The sequence below is a fragment of the Callionymus lyra genome, chromosome 2 (assembly GCF_982586985.1).
Source record: "Callionymus lyra chromosome 2, fCalLyr1.hap1.1, whole genome shotgun sequence".
Lineage (NCBI taxonomy): Eukaryota > Metazoa > Chordata > Actinopteri > Syngnathiformes > Callionymidae > Callionymus > Callionymus lyra.
The window spans coordinates 19,284,618-19,311,448 of record NC_141819.1 but is presented as its reverse complement, the minus strand read 5'-3'; the positions used below and the strand labels follow the sequence as shown (position 1 = coordinate 19,311,448).

The window sequence follows — 26,831 nt, the reverse complement described above, 5'->3', positions numbered from 1 at the left end:
TGGGATGTAATACAAGCCAGAATCTTTGTATTCCTGTACATATGTAGTACTTAGTGAGATAAGTATAAAGTAATCTGCTCGAGTGGTTTGAGAGGAAATGGACTAAAGGAGGGAAAAAGGGCAAATCAGCAACACATAACATCCTTCAATCCTGCATCTGGTCGTCTCTCAGGAATGAGAAATGGAAAGATTCGATTTTCGTGTCGTCAGTGACCTTTGACAAATCAAGCTGACCCTTGATCGTAGTCGCTGAAGATAAGATACATAAAAAAGTACATATTCTTGAATGAAGTTCTTAAAATGTGTACATTTTATATTTTCTATTCTTTCAATTTAGCACATTTCTTTATGTCGACCAGTGACCCTGGTAAGGGATGACTTGAGACCCCTGTGAAGTCCCTGAACACTTGTGTCGATAAGTCCCACCACTCAGGCTGCGTGTCAACACTCGGTTTATGTGGCCTTGCTCACTTGGCCTGAGCACCTCTCCGGGATTCTAGCTGCCATCTTAAGGGTTGTTTCATTTCTCAGAACATCTCAAGTGAACTTGGGGGGATCCACCCTTGAAGGCGGAGGGATCAAGTGAACAACTCCAGAGCTATGAATCACCCACAATGCACTATGCAGTGATGCATAAAAATCACAGACAAAAAACAGTCAAATATGGCTACTAAGTAATAAGTCATATGGAAATAATAATATAATAACATAATATAAATAATAATAATCAACTGTTGTGCAGCATCAGTCTCCACCAGGTAAGTTTCCTTACTTGTCAGCTCACCTGATCACATCTACTCACCCAATCAGTAATCAATCCACCTGACAGATGTTCACATATGATGCTCTCCACGTACGCCCCTCCTTGAATTGACCAGGCACTGGTCTGAACTCTTTAGTTCCTGTCCCTGTCTCTCCTGCTCTCGAGCCAAATTCATCAGGTATTGACCCGTTTCTGCTTCAACCTCTTCAGTTAGAGACGAAACACATTTATCTTAAACAGGTTTGTGACCACTAAAAGCTGTATTTAAACTCAACAAATTCTCTGTCTACTTTATCTTAACAGGTTTTTCTGTGCAACCAACCGAACAATCCAGGTTTCTCTTCTCATGGATATACAAGACAAGATAGATTACAAGTCTTAATTCTGCACATGAAAGTATCCTGACTTCAGATGTATTATCTGTAATCTGTCAGGGACTCATCACAGAGACTCTAATGAACAGTTCAAACGTGTATACATTTTGCAATGATCCTATTTCCGAAAGTCTTCTTTTTCAACCTTCTACGTTGACAAGTCCGACCAGTTAAGATAAGACCCTAATGCCAAACCATATTGGAGCCAAGATAAGGCTTTCCTTTATTACTCCAATAACAATTTTAGTATCGACGTCATATAAAAAATCAGATGTCACTAGCTAGGACTAGACCAGGGTCTTTTCAATAAAGTCCTAACAGGGGGCATATTTTCAGGAAAATGTCTAACCTGTGGGCCCGTCCATTACTATTTCATTATATATTTAGCACTTATTTATTGAAATAGTAACAGCTAAGTGTCTTCTTATGTTGTACTCCTTGTTGACGGCAAAGCCATGGAGAAACCAAAGGCACATGGGAAGCCTTGAGCATTTGCTTTTTGAAGATATTTTCAGTACATTTGTTGTTAAATTTTCAGTTTTTTCGTCACCTTGGGAGGGCTTTGTATCATGATCTAAGCTGGAGCTTCTCCACTTACCGTAAGCCATAATGGTTTTATATGAGAACCAGGAATTTGATTGGAACTTGGGTTGCAGGCGGTACACCAGGCTGCGGAGAGGCTTTGGTGTTATGGTAAATATAAAATGAAAAATAATGAATGTTAAAACGTTTGTATACTGACATGACCCTGCAACATGATGAACTCAACATTTTAAACAAACGCTATGTGGGTGTAAAAAGATATGAAACAGCATTCTGCCACAATTGTTTGTAACATTTTCACGAACCTTATGTAAAACTTACTAAGTCTTTATTTCAATAGTGGTTCACTTAATGCAAATAACAGTTCAAAAGCTGAGGCCAACTCAAGACACAACTTTTTCTAATAAGCATTTTTCTAAAAATGGACTTGTGCTCTCTTTTAACTTGGGCACCGAGAAATGATATGCTGAAGTGTGACGGCGACGTTCTGCATACTTGACAGCGACTCTGTGCTTATTCCGCAGCTGTTGCCTTCAGGAACTTTCCAGTTGCATAAACAGTTTTACTGCAGTTCCACTTTGAAGTTTTCTGCTCAAGTCACTTCACTAAAGATAGAGAAGAGTGTGTGACTTTGTAGTTACAGTACATTGACACCTCTAATGGTGCAACAATCTCCGGGGCAGCAGCAATCACCATCGGAGATTAAACATTGTTACCCAGTCAGGTGTGGATTAGAATTGACCTACATAGCTCTATGTAGAGAGAGAGAGCTACGAGGGTACAGATGTTGAGTCAAAGACTAATATTATTTCAGGATTTTTCCTCCCCAAAAAAACCCCTCCAGACTCTACTAATGAAGAAATGAAATGATAAAGCACAGTCCTCACCTTAGACTCCATCTGATTATAAATAACTCTGCTTAAATTGAGACTTCCCATTAAAATTTTAACTGCCGGTGTCATCATCTTTGCTCGGGTCGTACGTCAGTAGCACGGCCCTCATCGCGTATTCCACGGGCTCGCTGTGAAATTGACTCTGTGTTTCGGAAAATACAACATTTTTTTTGGCAAGGATCAAATCGCTCAGTGGTCTCAAGGATTACTGGGATTTTTCATTCCCACCACACAGGCCTCATTCAACATAAGCACTTTGTTATTTTGGGCGTATTCACCCATAAATGTTTTCAGTTAAACCCTTTGCTGTTCGGCTAAAAGAGTCGTTGTTTATAAACATGGTGACATTGACAAAAACGCTCAAGGCTCTGAGCAGAGCAAACAGCAAGAATCCTTTTATGTGGATACATTAAAAGTTGAAAAGCTGATTTGAAATGGATCAAATATCTTGGGTGTTCAGTTGTTCTCATTACCTGTGATGGACTGGAGACCCGTCCCTGACTCTCAGCCAATGTTGCCTCCTAGATCACAGCAAACTGAAACGAAAATAAATTGAATACACAGCTTTTTTAATTTAGATTTAGTCGCTCATCATGACAATGTTTTGAAGTTATTACTTTATAAAGTTCTCCCCCATCTGAAATCTCTGCGAATGAGTGGTTACGAGAGCAGAGTCCATTATGAAGTAAGAATTGTCTTCTCCTCCTCCAGCCAGCTGTTATCATGCCCGCTTAGTTTATACAACGAGTACCTTAGAGGTGGAGACTTATGGGATTGATGATGTGCATTGACAAAAAATGATGTTTGACCAATCACAGCAGAGTGGGTGTGGTTATGATAAACAAGATTTAATCTCCATAAAAACAAAGTGTTTTCAGTGGGCGGGGCTTAAGCACATTTTCTAATGTAAATATTTCTATGAAAAGAGAGTTTTGTACAAACAGACATAATGATGAGTACAATAGAGGTTCAAGATCAATTTAAGAGACACTTAAATCAACACCTAAGGAACCCTTTAGGATGGCCACATTATTTAAGACACATATGATGTGAACTCATTTAAAGCACCGAATGCTCACCAAGTGGTACATAATGTATTCTGTACTTTTATTTTATTGTTTTGGATGTAAAAAGATACTGTTATGAGAACTAATCACCTATATTCACAATCTTCCTTTGCACTATAGGGTGGTGCGATTAAGCCTAAGTGGAAACTTGCCTGCTCGAAACCTTGGCACCTGCAAAGTTTTGATTGATGTCTTTTAAGCCACATTAAGGAATAGTGTTTGGTTTAATGGCCGGAAAAAGTAATGGGCTTTTATCATAATTTTCATGTCGGAAATTATACTTTTTTTAGAAAACATTTCCATAAAATTGAAGGGATTTTTAATGAATTAAAATCATGTAATTGAGTATTAATTAAGAATGAATAAAATGGAATCTTTAATGAATATGTTTGATGCTTCTTTACGGAACTCTCCATGACTAAATTGCCCGTGTTCTTTGCATAAATGAATGTACAAGTTTTAAAACATAGTTTGATGTACACAAATCAACATGAATTATTGCAGTATATAAGAGTAGAAACTTGTCAATGACAATGACCAGAGATCCTACAGAGGTGAAGCCCACATAGCAAGACCCTTGATTCTGTCTTTAAACAACTAAATGGCATAAGTTACAGTCTCTAAATCACATCCTCTCACAGAATGTTTATATAGAGACGCACAGTTACTTATTCAATTTGTTTGTGTTCGCCCTTTGAAGTCTCAGACAAAATAAATATGCACCGCTATTAAAGTTATTACACACTTCTAAAGGACAAACTCTGAATCAAGAATGGCCTACACAGCCCTGGAGAGGCAAATTAATATGCAACATTGGAGGAGCACCAAAGCTTTATTTGTATTCGCCACTTTATTCCCTGATCTCTGTTTATTGTTCATAAGTTTATTTCTTTAATGAAGAGCTGTTGGCGCTGCTGCACAACTTAAAATTGTCTCATATAGGAGAGTTTAGTCTGGAACCTTCAGTCTTGCTGCCATAGGAGGTGTGTAGCTTATTATCAAAGAGAAACAGTTGACTTGAGGACATCAAGCTATCATGATACACAATTGTACTTTGAAAGGCCACTAGATGGCACTCTAAGTGTAAAAGATTATGTCAGATTGCATTGCTGAGTGCAGTTGTATCATGATAGCTCTTAACCCCTTGTGTTATCTCAGGGTCAAGGTGACCCGGTTGCCCAAAAACAAATGCGTCTGAGGTATCCCTTGCGTTGTCTCTGGATCAAGGTGAACAACCTCCCTGGCTTCCATAAATACATATGCAGTGATGGAGGTTGGTCCCGACCCAGAGGCAACGCAAGGGATACCTCAGACGCATTTTTTTCCGGCAACTGGGACCCAGAGATAAGACGAGTTGTTTCATGAGGCCACATCAACCCATCACTACTACACTCTCACAACTATTCTGCTGATACATATGCAGCTCCTTTTCTTTTCATTCCATTTTTTGAATTTGTATTAAAATATTTTCAAGCTTAGTTAATATAAGATAAGGTGTTCCTTTATTCACTCATAGTGATGGCCTGACAAAGCTTCATGAAAGAGGGTTTTTTTTCAAAGCCCCCTAAATGGCACTGTCTGCTCGATAATATATCTTTCTTCGAACAGCTTTTCCGATGAAACCTCAGATCATTTTGAACCTGAGGGAGCCACGACTGAAGAAAAACACGTGGTTTCTGTTCCATGAATCGTCATCAATCGATGACGACCGACTCAGCCCCAAATACTTCATCCTAACATATAGTGACCCAACTTTCTTTGAATTTTTGGATTGTTTTCTGGTGACTTTTATTGTCTGACTGCATTTTCAGAATCAGAATCTGTTATTGTCAATGTTGTAAACACAACACAGGAAGTGTCGGTTGTGTCCAGTACAGATAAAAAAAAGAATGAAATAAGATAACACAGAAAAAACAGAACCAAAGTAACCATTCTGCTGAGCCTAATCTATATCATGATTATTTTGTACTGGTGACATCACTAGTGATAAAGCTTCATGAAAAACTGTCCTTATTTTCAAAGCGACACTACACAACAGACTTTGTCTCCCCCATGTCCATAACAATATGATGCTGTGTGTCAATAATAATAATAATAAATAGAAAAAAATAGGGATGATATGTTGAAACAACCTGGAGACATTATTGAGAAAATAGAGTGGATGGACAACCATGAGCTTTATTGATGAGGGAAAGAGGGAACATTAAAGAAATGATTAAATGGAGGATGAGGAAGACTGCTGATGGTGTAAGTAAATAAGTAAGTAAGTAAATTTGTATTTATAGAGAGCTTTTCCAGACCAGGGTCACAAAGCGCTTAAACAATAAAAAAAACCTCAATAAAATATATACTTTAAAGGTCAAGATAATACTGAGAACAACACAGGAGTTCCAGAAAATCAAGGAAAAGCCTGAACAAATAAGAATGTTTTAAGATGTTTCTTGAAGGAGTCAGTAGATCATCAAACACAGAGAGAGATGAAGATCGTTCCAAAGCTTAGGAGCAACATTCTGTAAGGATTTCTCTCCTCCACCAGTAGATTCTGATCCACAAACCTCAGAGCCCGAGCTGGGGTGTAAGGCTGGATCAGATCAGCGGTGTAAGGAGGAGCCAGTGAAGAGATTTAAGGATGGGAGAAATGTGAGTTCTTCTAATAGAGCAGGTCAGAATTCTCGCTGCAGAGTTTTGTATTAACTGCAGGCGAGACATCTCCTTCTTGTTAAGACATGACAACAAACTGTTGCAATAGTCCAGACGAGAAGACACAATGGATTTCAAGATCAAGATAACATTTTCATAAGTTTAGAGATTTTTTCTCAGTTGAAGGAAAAAGTTTCTGGTCAGTTGTCTGCAGTGTTGAACTAGAGACATGTCTTTTGTGGATGAAAGAAACATATCCATTATCAGTTACAAATAAGTTACAATTAAATATTGCATTTATCAACAACCTCTTCAAGTATGCTATTACGACGTTAATATTCCAGTTTACCTGAAGGTTCCCATGGAGCTCACAAGTAGCAGGTGCAGTTCCTTCTAACGGCCGCTGGGAGTGCCAATGCTCCACGGATGAGGCGCAGTGACCGAGTGCTGGAGGACGAGGAGGGGGCTGAGGGGGTGCAGAGAGAGAGAGGACGCTGTTTTATCAGCCAAGTGCCGCCTGGATCGTGAGGAGCCGGCGATAAGGGGAGAAAAAAAAAATCCCACTCGTGTTTCCTTTTTCCTCCAACATCGTCATTTTCATGCGGACGGACGAGCGCCTCTAGATCGTCGGGTTCTCTGGACTAGAAATAAATTAAAAAAAAAAAGCTCGTCATAGTTGTGAAGAAGAGGAGGACAAAAAAAAGCGCTTGGATTGATCACGGACTCTTTTTTTTTTTTTTTTGTTGGACACAGCGGGGGGTTCCTTCATCTGTGGTGTGGAGTTTGCATCCGGAGGAGTGAGAAGTCTCTCTTTTTTTTTTTTTTTTTCTTCCTTCCTTCTCTCCTGGCTTTTACCATGGAGCTTACCAGGTGGATTTGAGCTTCTTCATGAATGGAATGCACATGTGAACGCTCGGGACTACATGACGCTCGTGCGAGGTGAGGAGGCTGCATCACCCATGACGGTAAATATACACCTTTTTTATTCTCAGTATAGCAGGAGGGGGGGAAGAAAAAAAATGGCATGATGGAGTGAGCTGGTGTTTTTTTTTGTTTTTTTTGGGGGGGGGAGACGTTTGTCTGGCTGCAAGTTGAAGAGGATGCTGAGAGAGGATGTCTGCTGTCTCGTTTGACACCATCTCAGACGTTGAAGTGGCTCTTAGAGAAGCGGGCACGGATCTGCGCCAAAGCAGATCGAACCAAGTATTAAACGGGCGCGATCACCTTTTTTTTTTTGGTGTCGTGCGTGTGCACGTGCTCCACAGTGGCGCGAAGTGTCGCTAGCAGACCTGATATGACTCCCGCGTGAAAGCAGCCGGAAAAAATTGGGGGTGAGAAACTTTAATCGAAGATATTTAGTCATGGTCCCCCGAAATGTGCAGCAACATGAGATGATGCTAATGAAGCCTGACTGATCATGGAGATTTATTTTTATTTTTTTTATTTATTTTTTTATTTCCACTGTCATCTGGCACAATAGCTCCAAAATGATTTTTATGCAGCATGATGTTATCATGATTCTGGGTTCTGCAGGACTGTGGCGGCACCCACAGGCCCATATGTGTGTGTGTGTGTGTGTGTGTGTGTGTGTGTGTGTGGCCTGACGTCCTCACAGAGTACCACATCACGACACTCACGAGGGTCAGACGCACTTTCAAAGTGAGATGTTCGTGCAGGACAAAAAGTCAAAGTGAAAAGTTTCCACGTCCAGCCCCGGAACTGGATGCTCGTCGGCTACGTTGGTAGACATCTGCGGCAGTTGAAGGTGGAAGATTGTGCAGTCAAATGGCGACCGAGGCTGCCTGCGTGATGTTCCCGGAGGGAGGGAGGGTTGGGGTTGTGCGAGGGGGGGGGGGGTAGTAGCTCCAGCAGTTCTCACTCCCAGGTCCCAGGAGCACTGATCTACATAGCTCAGCCCTCAAGGAAAACAACTACTCACTCTGCTCCATTTATCTCCTCTCTCTCCCTTTGCATTGTTCTTCAGGTGCACCCCATCTCACCACCCCCCTAGTCTTGTTCAGACCAGAGAGCTTGTTTATGAATTATAGATCTCCTGTTGATGTCAGTGGGGTCGCCTTTTTTTTGGGGGGGGAAGGATGTGAACTTGACTTGGATGTTTCCCTAATTGTGACGACAGACTCCATCCCGGGTTTTAATGTATCTCCTCTAGTTAGGAGAAGAACAAAGACGGCTCATTAGGAAGCCACAGAAACGGTTAGAGACATTCATAATACATCTGTTGATACATGTAACATGAATAAGTCCCTCATGCATTTTTCAAGCATCGATTTGAAACCGGAGTGACGATATAAAACTCTGGAGTTTTTACGACGTTGGCTTTAAATGAAGCCAGAAGTACGGTCCAACGCCATCCATCCGTTTATGGTTTAAGAGGCCGTAACCGAAGCAACGAGGCCCAGATGTAACGTCTCCAGCACGAGCAGGCGTTCCCAACTTGTCTGGTTGTGAGACCTTAATCTAAAAATAGGTACTGTGGAACTGTATTTATTAAATATATTTTTAAGCAAATCTATAAATGCCTCTGAACACCTGCAGTTAGTGCACGATATAATAGTTTAGTTATAGTTGAAGAAAAGAAGAGGACCATTATTTTTATACCAGCAAATTCAACCCTTGTGTCCAAAACTCTTGGTCCTGATCCACCAGTTAAGAACCACTGAGCTAGAGCAGGGGTTCCCAAATGCATCCTGTAAACACCCCCCAAACATAATAAGCCTAAACACAGCAAATGCTTAAAAAAATATAAATAAACATTTACTTTTATAGTGTAGTTTCTTACTATGAATGACTTTTCTAGATGTATTTGAGCATTTTGGGTCAACCGTGGCCATTTTACTTGAATGTCTGTATGCCTCATGTTTTTTTTTACATCCAAGATGGCCATGAGATCCTAGCTTTATTAGCAACAAAATCTTCCACAGCAGAGCTGTTGGTCCTTTAATCTTTTTTCTGTAAGAAACCTTTTAATTTACGGCTCCCTAGCTACAAGCTACAAGCTTCTTGGTAGCACTCACAAACAGGCATAAGTGAAACTCTGAAGTTCAAGGTAGTCTGTGTGTTGTATGTTCAGGACAAATGGTAAAAAAAACCCCAAACATTTTAATTATATTATATTATATTATATTTTTCCTGACGGCCCCCACTTACCTAGAGCACCTCGTCAGGAAAGATGCCAGACTCTCCAGGAGCAATGGTTCTATCCTGTGTGTCCTCAGGATGACTGAGCTTCACCTCACGGCGCGCTCTGACACCGTAACAAATACATTTACCTTTAGTTTGGGACACAAAGTTGATGACTGCAGTTGAGCGTCGATAAAGACTGACGATGCTGCACAGATCTATTCTTCTGTCAGCAGAGATACAGTAGGTGACTACTCTACAAGGATCTCACTACCAACGTAGAGTGACATTTCCTCCCTTATTGTGACTTAGAACCAGAACAAAAGACTTCGTATCCCGTCCCAGCGGCTTCACACTCACTTGTAGACCTCGCACAAAAGGATCATAGATAAATCTTCCATCCATACGAACGTGAGTGGATCATCTCTCCAGAGGCAAGTCACTGGTTGTATTTCAACCATAGACATATGTTCGAGTGATACTGAAGACACTGAAGTAAAACTATTCTTGCATACATGTAACAGTGAACAGTTTCAGGAAAGCTTATCGAGTGGACCACATGGTGCCAGTCAAAGGATCTTTTCAGTGTCAGCGATTGTAATTTCATGTCCAGTTATTCACACACGACCCAATTATGCTCCTGAACTGAAGGTCACGTTGGTTTATTCTAATAATGTTTGTCTGTGAAGGGTTAACCCTTAAGCAAACACCAAACCACCGTCAACGGTTTTATTTTTTCACCAGCGTGTTAAAATTATATATATATTAAAGATGCTGCAATTACCTTTTCTTAAGTGTCCTACTTTTTTCATTTGCGTTATTTGACTGATAGAATGTGTAGTCGTAGACGTGTGTGTTAGAGCCATCAAAAGCAAAGCGTATTTTAACATCCACCTTGAATAAAACAAAAGCGAGATGAAGGATCTATCAGGTTTTGTTTGTGCAGTTACATGCACTCTGCAAATGCACTCTCGCCATCAAAATCAGAAGAACTAGTTTCATAACACTGTTTAGAATTCACACTTCAAACAGGTAAAAGTGATTCATACACAAATGTAAGCAGGTGATGAAAACACAAATCATCATATGTGACATATCCCCCGGTAAAGGGTCAACAACAAGTCATCGTCTGCTTCAGCTAAAACAAGGAAAATAAGAGATTTTCCTGTCGTGGTGGTTAAATAAAAAATGTACTCACTGATGTTGAGTTATTATAAAGTATCCCCAAAGTGATGTACTCAAATCTCATCCCTTAAGTCTTTCCATACAGTATATCATTTGAATTGGAGATTAATACAAATTATTCCTCCTCATTTAGACGTTAACACAATGTTATCAGAGTTGAACATTAATTCTATATTTTTTTCTTTCTGCATATTGATCAACCTCCTTCATCACATCTGTCCTCTCCAAGTCCTAATTGAACATCATTGCATGTGTTCTTCTTTCACCAGGTGCCTCCATCTTCTACTATTATTACTCCATTAATCCCTCTCCCTCTGTCCCATGCATCCAAAGCATCTAAGTCTGGCCTCCCTAACCTTGTCACATGAGCTCCTTTTCATCCATAATTCTGATGAACGCTCATTAATCTTGGGGTTAAACCAGTCTGAGGTAAAACGACCTGTTTTAATCCATGTATCAAATCAACGTCTCTAACACCTGCTCATGTTTAAACTTAAATCTATGCGAGAGATATTTTTCTTGTGCAGGAACGAGCCATGTTTCTCATTTTTAAGCTTCAAATTGCTCAGTTTTATAGTCTCAGACTGAAATATGATAATGAAACCCGTGTTTCAAACATTTAAATCTTGATATAGCTTTGGCAACCTTGGAAAGAAGTGGGCTGAATGACGAAATAGTCCAACAAAGCCACCATTAAAGTGAATGAATTGTATTTTAAAAAAGTGGGTTCATTAGTAGTGAAGACTTGTGGCTTAAATTATCCCCCTAAAGTTGATGAGGGCCCATCTAATCACAAGAAAAACAGACCATAAAGACCACGTTTAATCAGCCAAAACAAAACATCATTGGACAGACAATAATGTGAAGAGATTTAAAGCTTTGTCAAAGTGTTTATCTTGCTGAGGGATCATGTGCAGGGATTTTCGTTGTTTAAATGTGGGTTGTCATGCCAGAACATTGAGGTTTTCAGCACCATGGACAGCGATGCTCCCGTTCTGCTCCTGGGCCTCATGAGAAACTCGGTTCAAAATTGACTTCCCTGGGGAGTGACAACAACATTTAACTTTTGGATTGTCTTGATGGCCTCCTCGGGGCTTCTTTAAAAGTTGATGGAACACATTATGGTTATGTATTATATTGGTGAAACTCATTTTCTCATCTTGTCTGTCAGAAGAATAACACAAGTCGTCCACCTCTTTTTCCAACTTTCCCCAACTTTCTCTACCTATAAACCTTCCAATTTAAACAGTCCGACTGCTTCTGTTCTCTTGAAGATCAATAACTCATTTGGAACATCAGTCTTAGTCAGGCCAAACTGAAAGTGATAACATCTATTTAAATAAATAAAACATCTATTGTTGAAAAAAATGAACAAAATAAATAACAATAATGTCAAGCTTTCGACCAAAACAGTAAAAATGCAGTGCAATTTATATGAACAGTACCTGGGTCATTTTCTTTGGTTATAGAAAAGCTAAATTATAAATGTGTATTTGTATTTTTGAAATTTGTTACTATTTTACACATTCACTGTGTTTAGTGAGAGGGATTTCTAAACAAGCTCACACATATACAAATAGGGTATCATATATGGTATCTATTATTGTAACGAAGGTTCAGAACCAGTTCTTTTGAATTGGTTCAGATGCACTAAAGATTTGTCCCCAAACTTAAATGAAATGGCTTTTGTTTGTATAAAGGTTTAAAAATAAAATGAGATGTTTCCAATAACCTTTGTTTATAACCCTGATCTCATTAAGTGACTCCTCCTACTTGTGATACCTTCATTAACCTTTCATATCCTGTGCCAGGATTACCAAAGACCGCCGAGACACCCTTGTGAAATATAATTCTCAACATGTAGGAAATAATCGCTGAAAATTCTGACATCAACCTTCTTGTTTTTCTTATTTCTGCCATTAAAAAGGAACCCATGGAAGGGCGGATTAGGAGCAGCTGAGCTCATTCAAATCTGTTATTGTGTCAGTCGCACACAGCTGCTGTGACTTTCTGTGGCTGAAAAACAACTGTCTGATAGAGAAGGGTCAGCATTATGTAAGATTATGTAACAGTTGTGCTGTTGCTTCTGGGCTGTGAACCGATTCATTTTGCACTGTAGATGTTGAAAAGGCGGGTGGAGGGGGGAAATGTTTTTGCTATGTCTTGCACTTCTACCTTTTTGTTTATTTTTACCATTTCGAAAAGCCACAGTATGTAGCGAGCCGCCTCAAAATGGTGCTATTAATTCCTCCCTGCTTTTGTGACACGACACAGGAAGTGTTGAGGCAGGTCAGGCAGATGGAGGTTTTACAGGTACACTAGAAATAGTGAAGGGAGAGTGATTTAGGCTCTTTCTAGAGGAGGACTAATCCAGATTAACGGACAACGTGTTGAAAAATCCACCTTCCCCTGTGCTTTCCATGTGTCAAAAGCACAAACTCTGACGGTAACATGATAAATAAGCATTAACTGTAACATAAACATATTATTCTTCAAACTGATATTTACATGTAAAAAATATTATTTGATTAATTAAGGAGATAAATAATTATTATATTCTTTATTATATCCATTTAAATAATCATTGGACTTATCTATTTTACACAAAGGTTATTATTAATAAATATGAAATCTTAATTTTATCTTTTGATTCCCTTACCATATATTAAGGACCAATAGTTTATTTTTAGAAAAGTCCAATACTATATCCTTACTCCACTGTCATACTGTCGTACTGTATTTATAAGTAACATATTTTTGATTTGACATTTCTGTCCGACATTCCTGTTGCTATGTGATGTATACAGTGCATCTGCCAACCTATTCACTGCCTCCGACACACAACAGTGACAGATTCAGTGTCTCCGTTTTTTTCTGTTTTTTTTCCAATTTAAATCCACATCGCAATATGATTGAAGGGTTTGACGCTACAGTACCCACTGAAAAAAAAAGGAAGAAGACACTAACGTGACACTTAACAGGAGATTGATAAGAGGCGGGACATTCTCCTGAAAGCTTTGTTGTTGAAACTGTCGATGAATGGTCTCGGTAGAATTGAAGGAGGTCACAATCGAAACGACATGTTGCAAAAGAAAAGAGAGAAGTATTTTTTGATGAAGAAAATAGGTTGCTGAACAGAGTATATCAAGGGAGCCAAGTCAAGTACCAGCATAACTCCATATAAATAACATTAGCGGCGACACTTCAAAATCACCCTGCAATCATGTTTATGTCTATCATTTTGTACTTCATTTTGTGTGCGAAATCCCCAAAAGAAATTTATATTTCATACAGTTGTTCATGCCAGACCTTTTTTGCAGTGTTTTCTACCTTTCTCAAGCTTATTTAAGTTAATAATAATTATTACATATCTATAAGGATTGAATTGTTACCTTTTACAATTAATTAGTTGAATAAATCACATCAATTTATGCTCTAATTTGTGTTAGTATGTAATTCTGTTCTAGCTTTTTTTTGTTTATTATATCAAATGTTGTGTTGAAGATCACAACCTGCTTTGCTAAATAACAATATTGTTAGGAGTGACGTCGTGGTGTTTGCTCGAGTTTATCCCGGTGAGCAAAGACATTTGGGTCATGAACGGAAGATTAAGACTGCAGATACCAGGGGTCAAATTGAGTTTGAAGGGTGAAGAATGAGAGAAGTCAGTTGAGGTGACTGTGTGTCTAGACAGAAGGCCTCCATGGCCAAGTGTACCCGGCCTCTCTTTGACCGTCGCCCTAACAACCCAGCGATGTCGGCGTCAAACTGGCTCTACACTTACAGCACCAATCTCAGTCTCCTTCAACAAACCACTGTTTGTTAGAGAAAATAATAGAATAAAAAAAACAACTCTCTGAAGCATTGAGGGACGTCAACTTCCCAAATGTAAAATCCACAAAATTGTGTCAAACTGAAAATGTAGTAGTTGCTTGTAAAGTGTTGTTCCTTATTTTCCTCCTTGTGTTTTTTTAATTTTCACGTGGGACTCGATGATATCTCCAACCCAGAGCTCGGATCACATTTTCTCATTTTTGTGAAATTTGTTTTGACAGGCAAGTATTTTCAGCTCCTTTGTCGTAGTTTCTCTTGTCAAGTGTTTTTTGAGCTTCACACCGTACCGGCTGATTCTCCAGTGACCTGCCTTGAAAAAGCAGCTTAAAATGTCTTCCAGGTGATGCTGGGAAATAGCCTGTTTTTTTCCACCACCCACATCGATAACAGCAGCTGCTCTCCACTTTATTCACGGGGAGCTACAAACAGCCTGGTCCTGTTTAGTATGGACGCCCACTGATCAACTGAGAGGAAATATTGAAGCATTGATTCAGCGGAGATGATGGAAGCGAGTGCAGTGAAGGCAGTTTGCTGCTTAATACTCCCATCCTTCCCGAGTAGTTATTAGCCATATGCACGCATGTTTGTGCAGTAGCTGTACGTCATCCCGGACATTTATATAACATTTACACAACCACGTCCAACCAGACAACAAGAGTAAGGGAGTGATCTAGGATAGCGGGGCGGAGGGGGGGGGGAGATGAGTAACGTACCTTCCTGCTTCCTGTGTGTTCATGCACATGTAAACGTGGAGAGCACTTGAGGCTGTGAGCTGGAGTTTAACTCTGTACATAGTCGCCAGGGGCGTCGCGCCAGCTGATCTAGACTGACAGGCCATGAACACCGTCTCCATTCCCCGGTCGTCAGCCCGTGCGCCTCCAAGAACAAGCAGCTTCTGCACTGACAGCTAACAGTCGGACCCATTTCCGATAGAACCGCGTCGTTTGATAGTGAGTCCGCAGAGTATTCGGCTGTCCCAGAAAACTAAAGTGGGAAAAAAAACATTTAGAATAACAGAGAAAAGACGCTCGTTTTCCAAGCCACAAGTACACAAGCACCGGGGGGTTAGTTATCTTTGAAGTGTCCTTCTTCTCTCAGGGGGTTCTTTGCAAGGTTGTTCTCGACAGCGTGGCTTCTGGTGAGTTGTCTGAACATGATGGGTGATCTCAGAGTAATGACAGGTTCTGTGGGATTTTAGGGTCCTGGGTCGGCTGGGTCAGAACTATTATTTTTAATAGAAGGCAAGTTAAGCTTATCCTTCTATGGTGTCTGTGTGTCAAGGTGAACCATCTCCCTGGCTTCCACAAATACATATGCAGTGGTGGAGGTCGTTCACCTTGACCCAGAGACAACAAAATGGATACCTCAAACACATTTGTTTTCGGGGATCTGGGTCAGCGATGACACAAGTAAAAAAGGTATATGAAAGGATGAAAACAGTTAAATAAAAAGCTACAGTTTTTAGTTTAATTAAAGAAAACAATCACTCATGAATTAAGCACCAACAATATCCATTCAAATTTGATTATTTTCATACTTATAGAATAAAGATTGTTGTTTAACAGAACAATTACTTCCTTGCTTTCCTAATCCATGTTTATCCGAACCTAATTATTTCATATGATACCTTTTATTTTCAATATAAACAGGTTGCCGGTTCACTTCCAGGTCGGGTGTGAGCCAACTTGTGAACTTCCTGTGTGGAGTTTGTATGTTCTCCCCTGTTTACTCTGTGCACTCCGGTTTCCTCCCGCAGTCCAAAAACATACAAAGGTTGCTTGGGACATCAGGGATATTGTCTGTAGGTACGAATGTGTGTGTGGAAGGTTTTCTGTTGTGTGCCCTGCGATATGCTGGCGTCCTGTCCAGGGTGTCCCCCGCCTCTCGCCCAAAGACTGTAGACACTCTGCAAAAGGGAATAAGCGGAATTGAGGAGATTTTACTAAAAATGTTTACACATTAATCTAAAATTGAGGGAATCTTTACCTTCATGACGACTCAGTCACACAATGGACCCAATTATTCTTGTCTTTCATTCTTGAAGCTCATTCCATTCCCATTATCTCTGTGTTTTCCCTCTTAAAAAAACATCCATATTCTCTGTTCCTTTGCTTAGCCTAATCACTGGCATTTTGTAGGTCACGATATCAACATGAACATTCATCTACTTTGATCTTGAGCCAACTACCCGGCGGACCACATGAAATGACTTAGCAGGCCCAGTTTTGGCCCCCAAGCCTCGAGTAAGAATAAAAAAGAGTAAATGTCACTGGTTTGATGAATGACCCAACATTATTTATATTCAATGTGTATCAATCTGTAAATGAGTGAAACATTATTTAGAGAGTACTCTTATTACTCTAAGTCCCATAATGAAAGTAAGTAAGTAATTTATATTTGTATAGCGCTTTTCCAGACCAGGGTCATAAAGCGCTTAAACAATCAAAATAATATTTAATAAATTATATACTTTAAAGGTCAAGATAACACTGAGAACAACACAGGAGTTCCAGAAAATCAAGGAAAAGCCTGATGCACTGAAATTGTATCTTGGCACAGACATCAGAGCATGTTGAAATATTTGTTTTATTAGTATTAAACGCAATCTATTTCAGAACATACAGCTCTAAATGTGAACCTATTTTGACCCACGGACTTTTGGACACATCAGCCTCTTGTAGATTTTCACTTTATTTTATGTATTTTTAAGGCTTAAATGGTCACGCATTACAAATCAAGGTAAAGGTTACATTAGTTTGATGAAGAAATGCGGATCTAGAAGTTGGTAAAACACAAAGATCTGGCAGCACGAGAGTATATGCATGTGTTACATGCTCATCTATAGTGTTCGTCTCAAGGTCAGTCAAGACCTTTTCTAATAAGGACGGGATGGAAATAAGAAAATGTCAAGGAGTCGAAAGTAAAGTCAGAGGTGCGAGGAAGAGACAAGTGGGAGGAAATGGAATGAAGACGGAAGGTGATGATTGAAGAGGGATTATACAGTTGGTTACCCGATCCCGACCACGTGTGAAATTTGTTCTGAACATTCCACGGCGTTCAATCAGCAGTCTTGTGAAGAAATTAACACCCTGGTAGAGAGATGATGATGAGTTCGGGAGACAGAGACGGAAAAAGAGAAGATGATGGGCAACTCATGCAAATAGATTGAATGTCAGCATCTTTGAAGAGAAACTATGCTTTTCTGTCACTATAATCATCCACGGCTCATTCTGCGATCCGTTTTATGTTCGGCACCAGAGACGATTAGAAGGTAAAATGAACGATATAAAAAAAAGACAAAATGGACGAGATTATGAATCAGCCCTGAAGGTTTAGAAGGTTTGTATCCCAAATGTCATGCTTCTAGTATCACTCTTATTGTTGGTCCTGCTCTTGTCTTGGTCGCAGGTTGTCTCCTATTCGTCCGGTTTCCATAGAGATTAGTTTCACAAAGAGCCTTTCGTCGTATGAAAAAAAACCAGACAAGGCTCAAGACCATAAATATAATAAGAAATTGAAGGAAAATGGAAACTAGATAAAACGTGGTTAACAGAATAGAAAGTACACCTAAATACCCTCTTTATTAACATTGACCATAAAAAATAAAATACATGATTTAATTTTGCTTAAATCAACACTACATCAGTGTGCAATGAATACATATCCCTAGAAAAACAAATACTGAATTAAAGTCCAAATTTACATGTGTATTCATCATATAAAGACTAAAAAAGCAGCGACATAAACAAGACTAACACTTTGTTTAAAACATGCTTTTTTTAGGGTCTTGGTCTTGTTCTGGTTTAACCCTTGTCTTATCTCAGGGTCAAGGTGACCTGAAGGCCTAAATGCAAATGTTTTTGTGGTATCCTTTGTGTTATCTCAGAGTCAAGGTGACTCGAAGGCCTAAAAAACAAATGTGTTTGTGGTATCCCTTGTGTTGTCTCTGGGTCAAGGTGAACAACCTTCTTGGCTTCTATAAATACATATACAGTGGTAGAGGTTGTTCACATTGACCAAGAGACAACACAAGGGATACCACAAACACATTTGTTTACCGACATTTGGGTCTGTGATAACACAAGGGTTATCACTCTCCTGTCTTTAATGCATGTGTATGTGTTTCCAAAGGTTGCCAGTTATGCACTTATATTTACAGAAAACAACTCCATGACATGATTTATTATCTGCTGAATAATTGATCTAGGAACTCCATTTTCCTCCCATATTCAAGGCTGCTTGTGTGACCATGCAGCAGGCTGTTCTTCAGGTTATCCCCTGCCTCTTGCCCTAAGCAGCTGGGACAGGCAACAAGTGGTAGAAAATGAGTGACTGAACTTGATGCATTATTTTATGCCTGAGGTATTTAAAAAGAGCAATAGCATTTTTCCTGGCAGTTGTAAAGTAGCAGCAGCTTCACATCCGGTCACATATAAATTCACGTTCAATCTCTGATTGAATGGCACGTTGACGTTTTAATTAGAATGACAATAAATACTTTCCCACGATGCTGTTTTTTTTTTTTGCACATCTACGGTCATTTGAAGCTATATTTCATGGCCGTTCAAAGAAGTTAGTGCTTATTCACAGATTTGTACCCGTGACCTGTGCAACTGTCAGATTTGTCAGCAGCTCTCTAAATGTTTTATTTAGAGATTTTTATTAATCCTAGTTCTTGCTGCCTCTAATGCATCAGCGTGAGCTCGCAGGAGCTTACACAGCTGATCAAATAATTATTTAACACAATTGACAGGTGAATGGAAACTATTGGGATGCAGATTCAACATTTGGACATTTGAAAACGGAGGATCATAGAGAAAGTTATTATGAGTAAATCCTTCTTACACAGCAGAAACTGAGCAGCTTATGTCATCGTAATGCTCTTATCCCTAAACTGAGAACTGACACTTACTGTCAAAGTGTGCGCTCAAACCAACACATGCACTTACTTCTCCAGGAAGGTCCACTATACTTGACAGATGGAAGACTATTTGTCAGAGTCAGGATGTAGTCATGAGCGGTTTAACGGATGTAGAAAAGCTGCACCTAAGAAAGTTCTGCTGGGGCTTCTTTTCATTTATTTTCATCCCAGAACGGTTCTCGTTCCAGCACAAGATGTTCCACCTACTGTCTTCAAGAAATCTGCAACCTTCCATTTTTTCATTTAATGACACGAAATTGTCGTGAATCGCCTCTGTGCTTGACTCGGGGACGACTAGTGACACATCGGGTCACAGCTAGAGTCTCCGAGGACTGTTTTTGCTCATTTCCTCATGTTCTGGCAGTTTTTGCCCTCATTTTCTCCGTCCGCACTCTTTCAGTCAAGTTCAATTTGTGGAGCTGCAAATGAAGAGCTGAGAAAGAGGCCACGCTAACAGCCTCTTCGCTCACACTGTGGGAAAACACTTTTAAAATACGTATTTACACCAAATAATATTTACACCATGCATAACAAGCAAAACACAAACATTCATATAGAAAACGGACTGACATGTAATGATGCTTCATATTATTATTGGTATTATTACACTCGAGCATCGAACTTATTCGAGAAAAATATGTATTTTAACAGCTAACCTAAATAAAAAAAATGTAGGTTTTGAAATTTGCCAATTATTTTGGAACACAGTGAATAAACAAAGCTGTTTTTTATTCAAACAAAAATAGCATATGGAGTCAACATGTCTCTATAATAGTCCAAAACAAGGCCGTGAATGTATCCAATAAAATATCAAGTTAATTGTCAGACGGGTAGTAGAAAAAGTGACACTTAAACCAGACTTACGTGCTGAAGTTATTAAGCTGATTATCGAAAAGTAAGGACATTAAAAAAAAACATAAAAACTTGTTGCATTATAGCCTTTTAAGGTTAAGGTTAAAGATGGAATTTTGATAATTTGGTGAAGCTTCAATATAAAAACATTAAGGTCATCTTGAAAAACAAACACTTTTATCACTAGTTATTATAGAAAATCCCTCATTTAACAGGTCAAAAGATCCACTGATTGTTTAGTTTTGTTCTAAGAAAGCTAACTGAACTTGTTTTGACGTTTAATTACTATTTTAAAACTCTGCGGATACAGGAAAAAAATAAAAGGATACCGACCTGTCAGTGAAACAAGGACCCTAGTGAGAGTGAAGATCAGAGCACGTGATGACAATGATGACCAGAGACAGTTGACATTCACACGTTGAGAGAAGGCTGAAGCCTCAAAAGGGGAAGCTGTCAGACTCCATGAAGTCTTGAAATTCAACCAGGACGTGTGCTGTGTTTGTATTGTGCTCTCTTCAGAATGGAGCCTTTATTTGTTCTTAAAACATATAAGAGAAACAAAAAAAAACCCCAAAACCCTTTGTTAAATTAAAGTGCTCTGAGTAGAGAAGCAGCTGTAGACGGCTGAGGATACTGAGACGTCAACTCTGATGTATGAAAGACATTTTCCGGTGCAGCGTCGATTGGACAAATTAGTTTGAGCGCGAGAACAGGAGGTACGGGGGAAACGTTGATAAACACTCGGCGGATGGAAGAGCCAGACAGGAGCAACAGATGAAGGAAATAAGCAGCGTTTTGGCAAAGCCAGGGAGCAGGTGGTGCAGACGTGTGAAAGTAAGATCTTAAATACAAGCACTGAGGAGAGGAAAACGTAAATTAAACAAACCAAAGTGAGCGTCAGATCCATTAATATGTTCTTTAATAAAGGTACAAATATTAGAAGAGGACAACATGTACGCGTCTCTCCCTCCTGTGCTTTTATTCTTGCTCGATTTGCTTCGCAACATTCTCTTCCGTGTGAGCGCACTCATGGCAGATGATGTGTCAAAAAGCAACAGACGAGAAGAAAAACCAGCTCATGCATGCTCTCCCTCTCTTTCTTGGAGCATATTAAGTAGCTGTATTAGCATTATAACACCACACAGGCTGCATCCTCATTACAATGGTGCCAATGATTCCTGTTTCCAAGACGATATCTGGTGACTTTGTTTCTATTCTACATGTACTGACGGCGTGATTGTTCCTTTTTTTTACTCAAATTAACCGTAATTGGGTGAATTTGCATTCATCTATGCTAACCTATACCATCTATACAAATAAAAGAAAAAAGAAAATTAGCCTTTATAACAATACTTGCTGAAATACCCGGCATTGCCCAGAGATTATGAGCATTACTACTACTGAATGAAGCTATAATTCAGGAAATAATCCTGGTTTGATTGTATGAATCTCATTTATATTGGATTTGAATTGTCAGGGGGTTCTTTTGTCTCCATTTGGAAGACATATGGTAAAATCAAAACGATTTACATATCATTCTTTTTCATTTAAATCCTTTTTTTTTTTTTCTTTTCACCCTTATGATCCTAATGAAGTTACCCTCCTCCCCCTAAAACCTTCACTGATAGGTCAGTCGTCTACATGCTACATTTTTTAAGCAATTTGTTCAAGCAAACAGTTTGAGAGTCTATTCAACATTAAGAGCAGGTGGACAAACGCACACAAAGCCTTGAAATGCAAGTTAGCAAAGTATGAAGTAGCATTAGTTCCCTTGTGTCGTCTCTGGGTCAAGGGGACCCATAGGCCTGAAAAAAAACGTGTTTCAGGTATCCCTTGTGTTGTCTCTGGGTCGAGGTGGACAAAATGTGCAGTGGTGGAGGACGGTCCTACTGCTAGTTAACAATTTGTATATCAAGTTGGGTTTGTACAGATTTGCCAACGATGTTGAATTTAACTTAAGTCATTTTCATATTGGTGTTTTTTGCTTAAACTTAACATTTTGTGTTCGAGTCATTTTGCTAAAGAAGAGTATTGGCTGTGATGGAGACAGAGGATAAAAAAACGATTCCGTTGGGATCCTCACCTGAAGCCCTTCTAACCTTCTCTTTCCAGACCTGGATGATCTTCTAATCCTGGCTAATTAATTTGTCTCATCCTTCCCTCTAATCCTTATCAGCCTCCATAAAAGCACTGATTAAAAATAAAGGCATCACTTTACCTTCACCTTCACTTGCCATTTCAGAATCCTCTGGTGTTTACCAACGAAGACGAGCAGCAACCAGAGCTGGGTCACATGTTCATGGATCATGAAAGGTTGTGACGTTATTAGTGATGTTATTGGCAAAGCCGAAGCAGCGCTCGAGGAAAATTGGCAGATGGCCCTCATCACGGATAGGAAACAATCTAGTTCTTAAGCAATCATTTAAAACTCATCATGGCGTGTTAATTGTGTTAACCCCCTGGATCCATAATGCCCTCAACTTTAACTTTGAATTTGACCTAAAAACACCTTCATTGTGACCACGATTGTGAAAGAAGGATATATTTCCCAGAGTCTTAGCTAAAGAAGATCTTTCACTAAGAAGGACATGTAAGATGAAGCTGACCAACACTTGACAGCCTTCTCAGTGACCAAATGCTCAGTGATCAACACTTTAAATAAATGTTTAAAAAGTACACTTATAGTTAGTTTATGCTTTCTATAAACATCTGCATACATTGGTTTATAGTACTACTACGATTAAACTGTTAAGCATCTTTGAGTTTAATAATAATCTGTAAAACAACAATAAACTCAACCATATGTATTCACACGCTGTCATAAATCAACTTATAACAGTGGAAAAAACATCCCTCAAGTTCTGCTGCAACGATCGTGAATGATGCATTCAAAGGTGTAGGAGTTTTATATCAAAATGAAAAAACACACTGTTCACTCCAGTAAACCTAGCAAAGTGTATGTGCTTTCCAACAACTCCACATAAACATCAGAAACACTCTGTTTTTCTCAGATATCAAGGTAACATATGTCCTCCTTATTAAGGCTACAAATAGCTTCTTATGAAGTGTATTTTGGATTGATCTTAAGGTTCTCCTAAGAAGGTAGTTACGTTTAGAAGTATAATTCTGGGAAACACTAGTAGCCTTAGCACTCCTCCTTAGCCAAACTATTCTTAACTAAGAGCCTTCTTACCTCCTTAAGAACAATCAAACTTTTGGAACAGGGCTATTGCCTTTTGGGTAACTCTCATAGTAAATACTCCATAAGGTAACTTAGGGTTCCCCATACTCTGAGAGCTTGTTTGTCTCTAGTACAACACTGCAAAAAACTGACCAAAAACTGTTTCCTTCAACTAATGTAAAGCTCTCAATTTAAGAAAATGTTGTAACAACATGATCTGGAGCTTGCAATCCATGCGTTTGTGTCTTCTCGTTTGGACTATGAAGTTAACTTTCGAATTCTGACCTGTTCTAATAGAAGAACTCGCATTTCACTCTACATTTGTTGCCAGTTTCTTTCAGGATCAACTCTAAAATTCTGGTTCTTACTTTCAGATCTATTCATGGTCAGGCTCCTCCTTACATCAATGATCTGATCCGGCCTTACACCCCAGCTCGGGCTCTGAGGTCTGTGGATCAGAATCTACTGATGGTTCCTAAACATGTTTCAGGACCAGAGGAGAGAAATCCTTCCACTGTTGCTCCTAAGCTTTGGAACGATCTTCCTCTCCCTCTGTGTTTGATGATCTACTGGCTCCTTCAATTTGTGCAGGCTTTTCCTAATCTTCTTGGGGCTTTTGGGTTTGTCTCAATGCTGTCTTGACCTTTTAAAGCATGTCATTTAACTGTGTATTTTTCTGTTGTTTAAACGCTTTGTGACCCTGGTCTAGAAAGGCTCTTTACAAATAACTATTACCTACTTACTTACTGTTTCTGCCAGTTTTCAATGAACAAAAACAAAACCCTACTGTCTTCCTGTGTGGAGTATTTTTTTATCCACATGGTTGTATTGTTTTCATTTGGTTTGTTTTCTCTCACTTTTCAAAAAAACATATAAACCTTTGACCTCGGAAAACCTGAATAATCGACAGGAAATGAGTAAAATGTAATATTGTTGTCTATGAAAGGATGCTCAAGATGGCTTATTACTTCCTGTCTGTCATGGATTTAGTTACTTCATCACATCTTTTGTAACTTTTAGAGAAGTTACTTCGATAAATGTTGTTTATTAGAAATAATTACAGTAACTTTGAACCATCATCTGTACCGGTAAATTACTCCAGACAGTCTGGATCTAGAAGTGTTGTGTGTACATCTTCCATTAGCTGAAGATCAATACGGATGTTTCTCAGTGATCAGTCATCAACATCGGAGGCCGGGGGTCACCGAACACAGTCGATCCGAACAACCACACCGACTTTCTTTCTACTGTTTCCTCTAAATCAGTTGTAATTTTCTGCTAATACACCAAAAAATATTCTTCTGCTTTCCTTGTTTGACATGATCCAATGGGACCGTTTAGCATGCCTTGCTTGGCTGCAAACAAAAGTGTTTTCGTCTGCAATTCTTCTGTGTCCCTGAACAAATAGCAGAAAGTGCTGACATTTAAAGAGAGCCGACAAAGCACTTTATCCTCCGCCATCAAACTGGACACTGATATTGTCGACTGATAACTGTGTTGCTCTTCTGTAAGAGGCTTGGATGTTATTTTCATGCGTCACGAGGCTTACTCATGGATTAAAGAGTAATTAAAAACTGTAGCTACACAATTATTTGTGATTTTCCATTAATATATTTGATATTTCCTCAAACTTACTTGTACGTCTCCTTTCTTTTCTGTGGTTAGAGTCACATTTTGTCTAAAGTCTGTTGTCTGTCAGGAAGTTGTATCAGGAAGGCCGGAGATAACATTATCCTCAGGGCTATTCATTGTTGGACTGGAAATTGAGATTTTTATAGAGAAATGTTTCCTTTCTCGCCACAAAGAAAAGTGTAAAAGGTTAGATAGGAACCAGTCCTTTAAAAAAATCCCAATTAAATCAAGTTCATATTTGACCCTGGGGGGCCAAACATGATCAAAAGAAAATGGACGTAAGAATGAATATTAATATAATATGTGACCTTTTTTTTTAATCGTCAGTCTCAACATTTTGCCATAATTAAAAATGACGAATCGTGCTTTCTACAAAATTAATCTTAAAAGTATGGCAGTAATTCATTTAAAACCCTTTCCATGAACCCTTTCTTAAAGTCTTACATCACTGTTGGCACTGGATGCCTTTTCAATCTCAACAGTAGCGTAGCATTTAACCCTGCAGTAAGATTGTTAGGAAGGATAACAGGGTAGAAATTATAGTTTTTTTAAATGTTTTCTTGATTCATACGAAAGGTTTCTTATTATCAGACACAGAAGGTTTTTTCTTTTGCAAGTTGCAAGCATGTTTTATACATTATTTTTATTAACAATAAACTGTTAATATTTTTGTTGTATTTATTTTAATTGTATTGTTTATTTAACTTACTAGCTTTATATATTATTGTATTATTTGTGTATTTAATATGTGCACTTTTACCTAATGTTGAAAGAAAAAACAAAATAAACAAAAAAACTATAAAAACACACTGAAGCTGAAGATATTTGTATGTTCTTTGACTTTCTGTAAGTGCACTTACTGAGCTCTTGTTAGTTAATGCTACGTTTATATTCAAATGAACCATGAACAACCACAAGTTTACCTCTCCTGCGCTGATATTTCACGTCTGTGTACCCTGCCTGTATTTCATTTAAACCTTTTCAATTCAATAGTTAATTAAATATGGACAGACTTGCTTTCCCGGAACCTTGCGTAAGCCTGTAACACTTGTTTTCATTTACTTTTAAATGCAACATTTGCATGGGATTGCATTGGAATAACTTTCAATGAAATTAGTTTTTTTTGGGGGGGAGATGAGATATATTCAAAACATTTTATGAGTAAAACTGTGGAATTAACATATAGTATATAAGCAAATAAACAAGCTACTAATTATTACAGAGTAAAACATTTTTTTTTTCAAAATAACTGGAAAAAAAAAATCCAATGTTATGAAGAAATCAGATTTCATGATACCAACTGTAAAGTATTTTTTCTATAGTTTTCTTTATTTTTTAGTCAATCATTTTAATACACATTAAACTCAATAATATTACATTAAAATAATAATGATACCAAATTGTAATATTTTTTTAAATTTCATATCACAAAATAAATGAAAACAAGTAATCTATTAATGAAGGAAAATTAATGGTGATTGTGGGGATTTTGTGTTCCGGTGAATCGACCCCTCCCCAGTCTCGTACGTGGTGGTGGAAAATGAAGGACAGACACATGAATGAGTTTAAGAAAAATGCTTGTTTAGTGAATTATGCAAAAGTCAGAGACAAACTTACGTGAACACGGGCGCTAGCAAGCAGAGAGATCTAACGCAGACGTCTTCGAATGCCAGAACGCAAAGATCTCACAAAATGGTGGATCTTTTATAGTAAGAATATTCAGGTTAACGCCTCTAGTCAATTATACATGTAGGATTGGTCCGTAACTGTAAACACTTGATTCTAAGATGGCTGCCACACGTGGT

General features: G+C 38.7%; 1 protein-coding gene across 2 annotated transcripts in view; it reads left to right on the top strand.

Annotated features, from left to right (window-relative positions):
* The first annotated feature begins 6,766 nt into the window (after window positions 1-6,766).
* Window positions 6,767-26,831, top strand: part of nlgn1 (neuroligin 1) — a 227,782-nt gene continuing 207,717 nt past the window's right edge. The window contains exon 1 of one of the 2 annotated variants that reach the window (XM_087783858.1): window positions 6,767-7,245. The gene's annotated coding sequence lies outside the window, so the exon portion shown is untranslated. The remainder of the gene's footprint in view (window positions 7,246-26,831) is intronic. The other variant, XM_087783860.1, reaches the window with a different exon arrangement.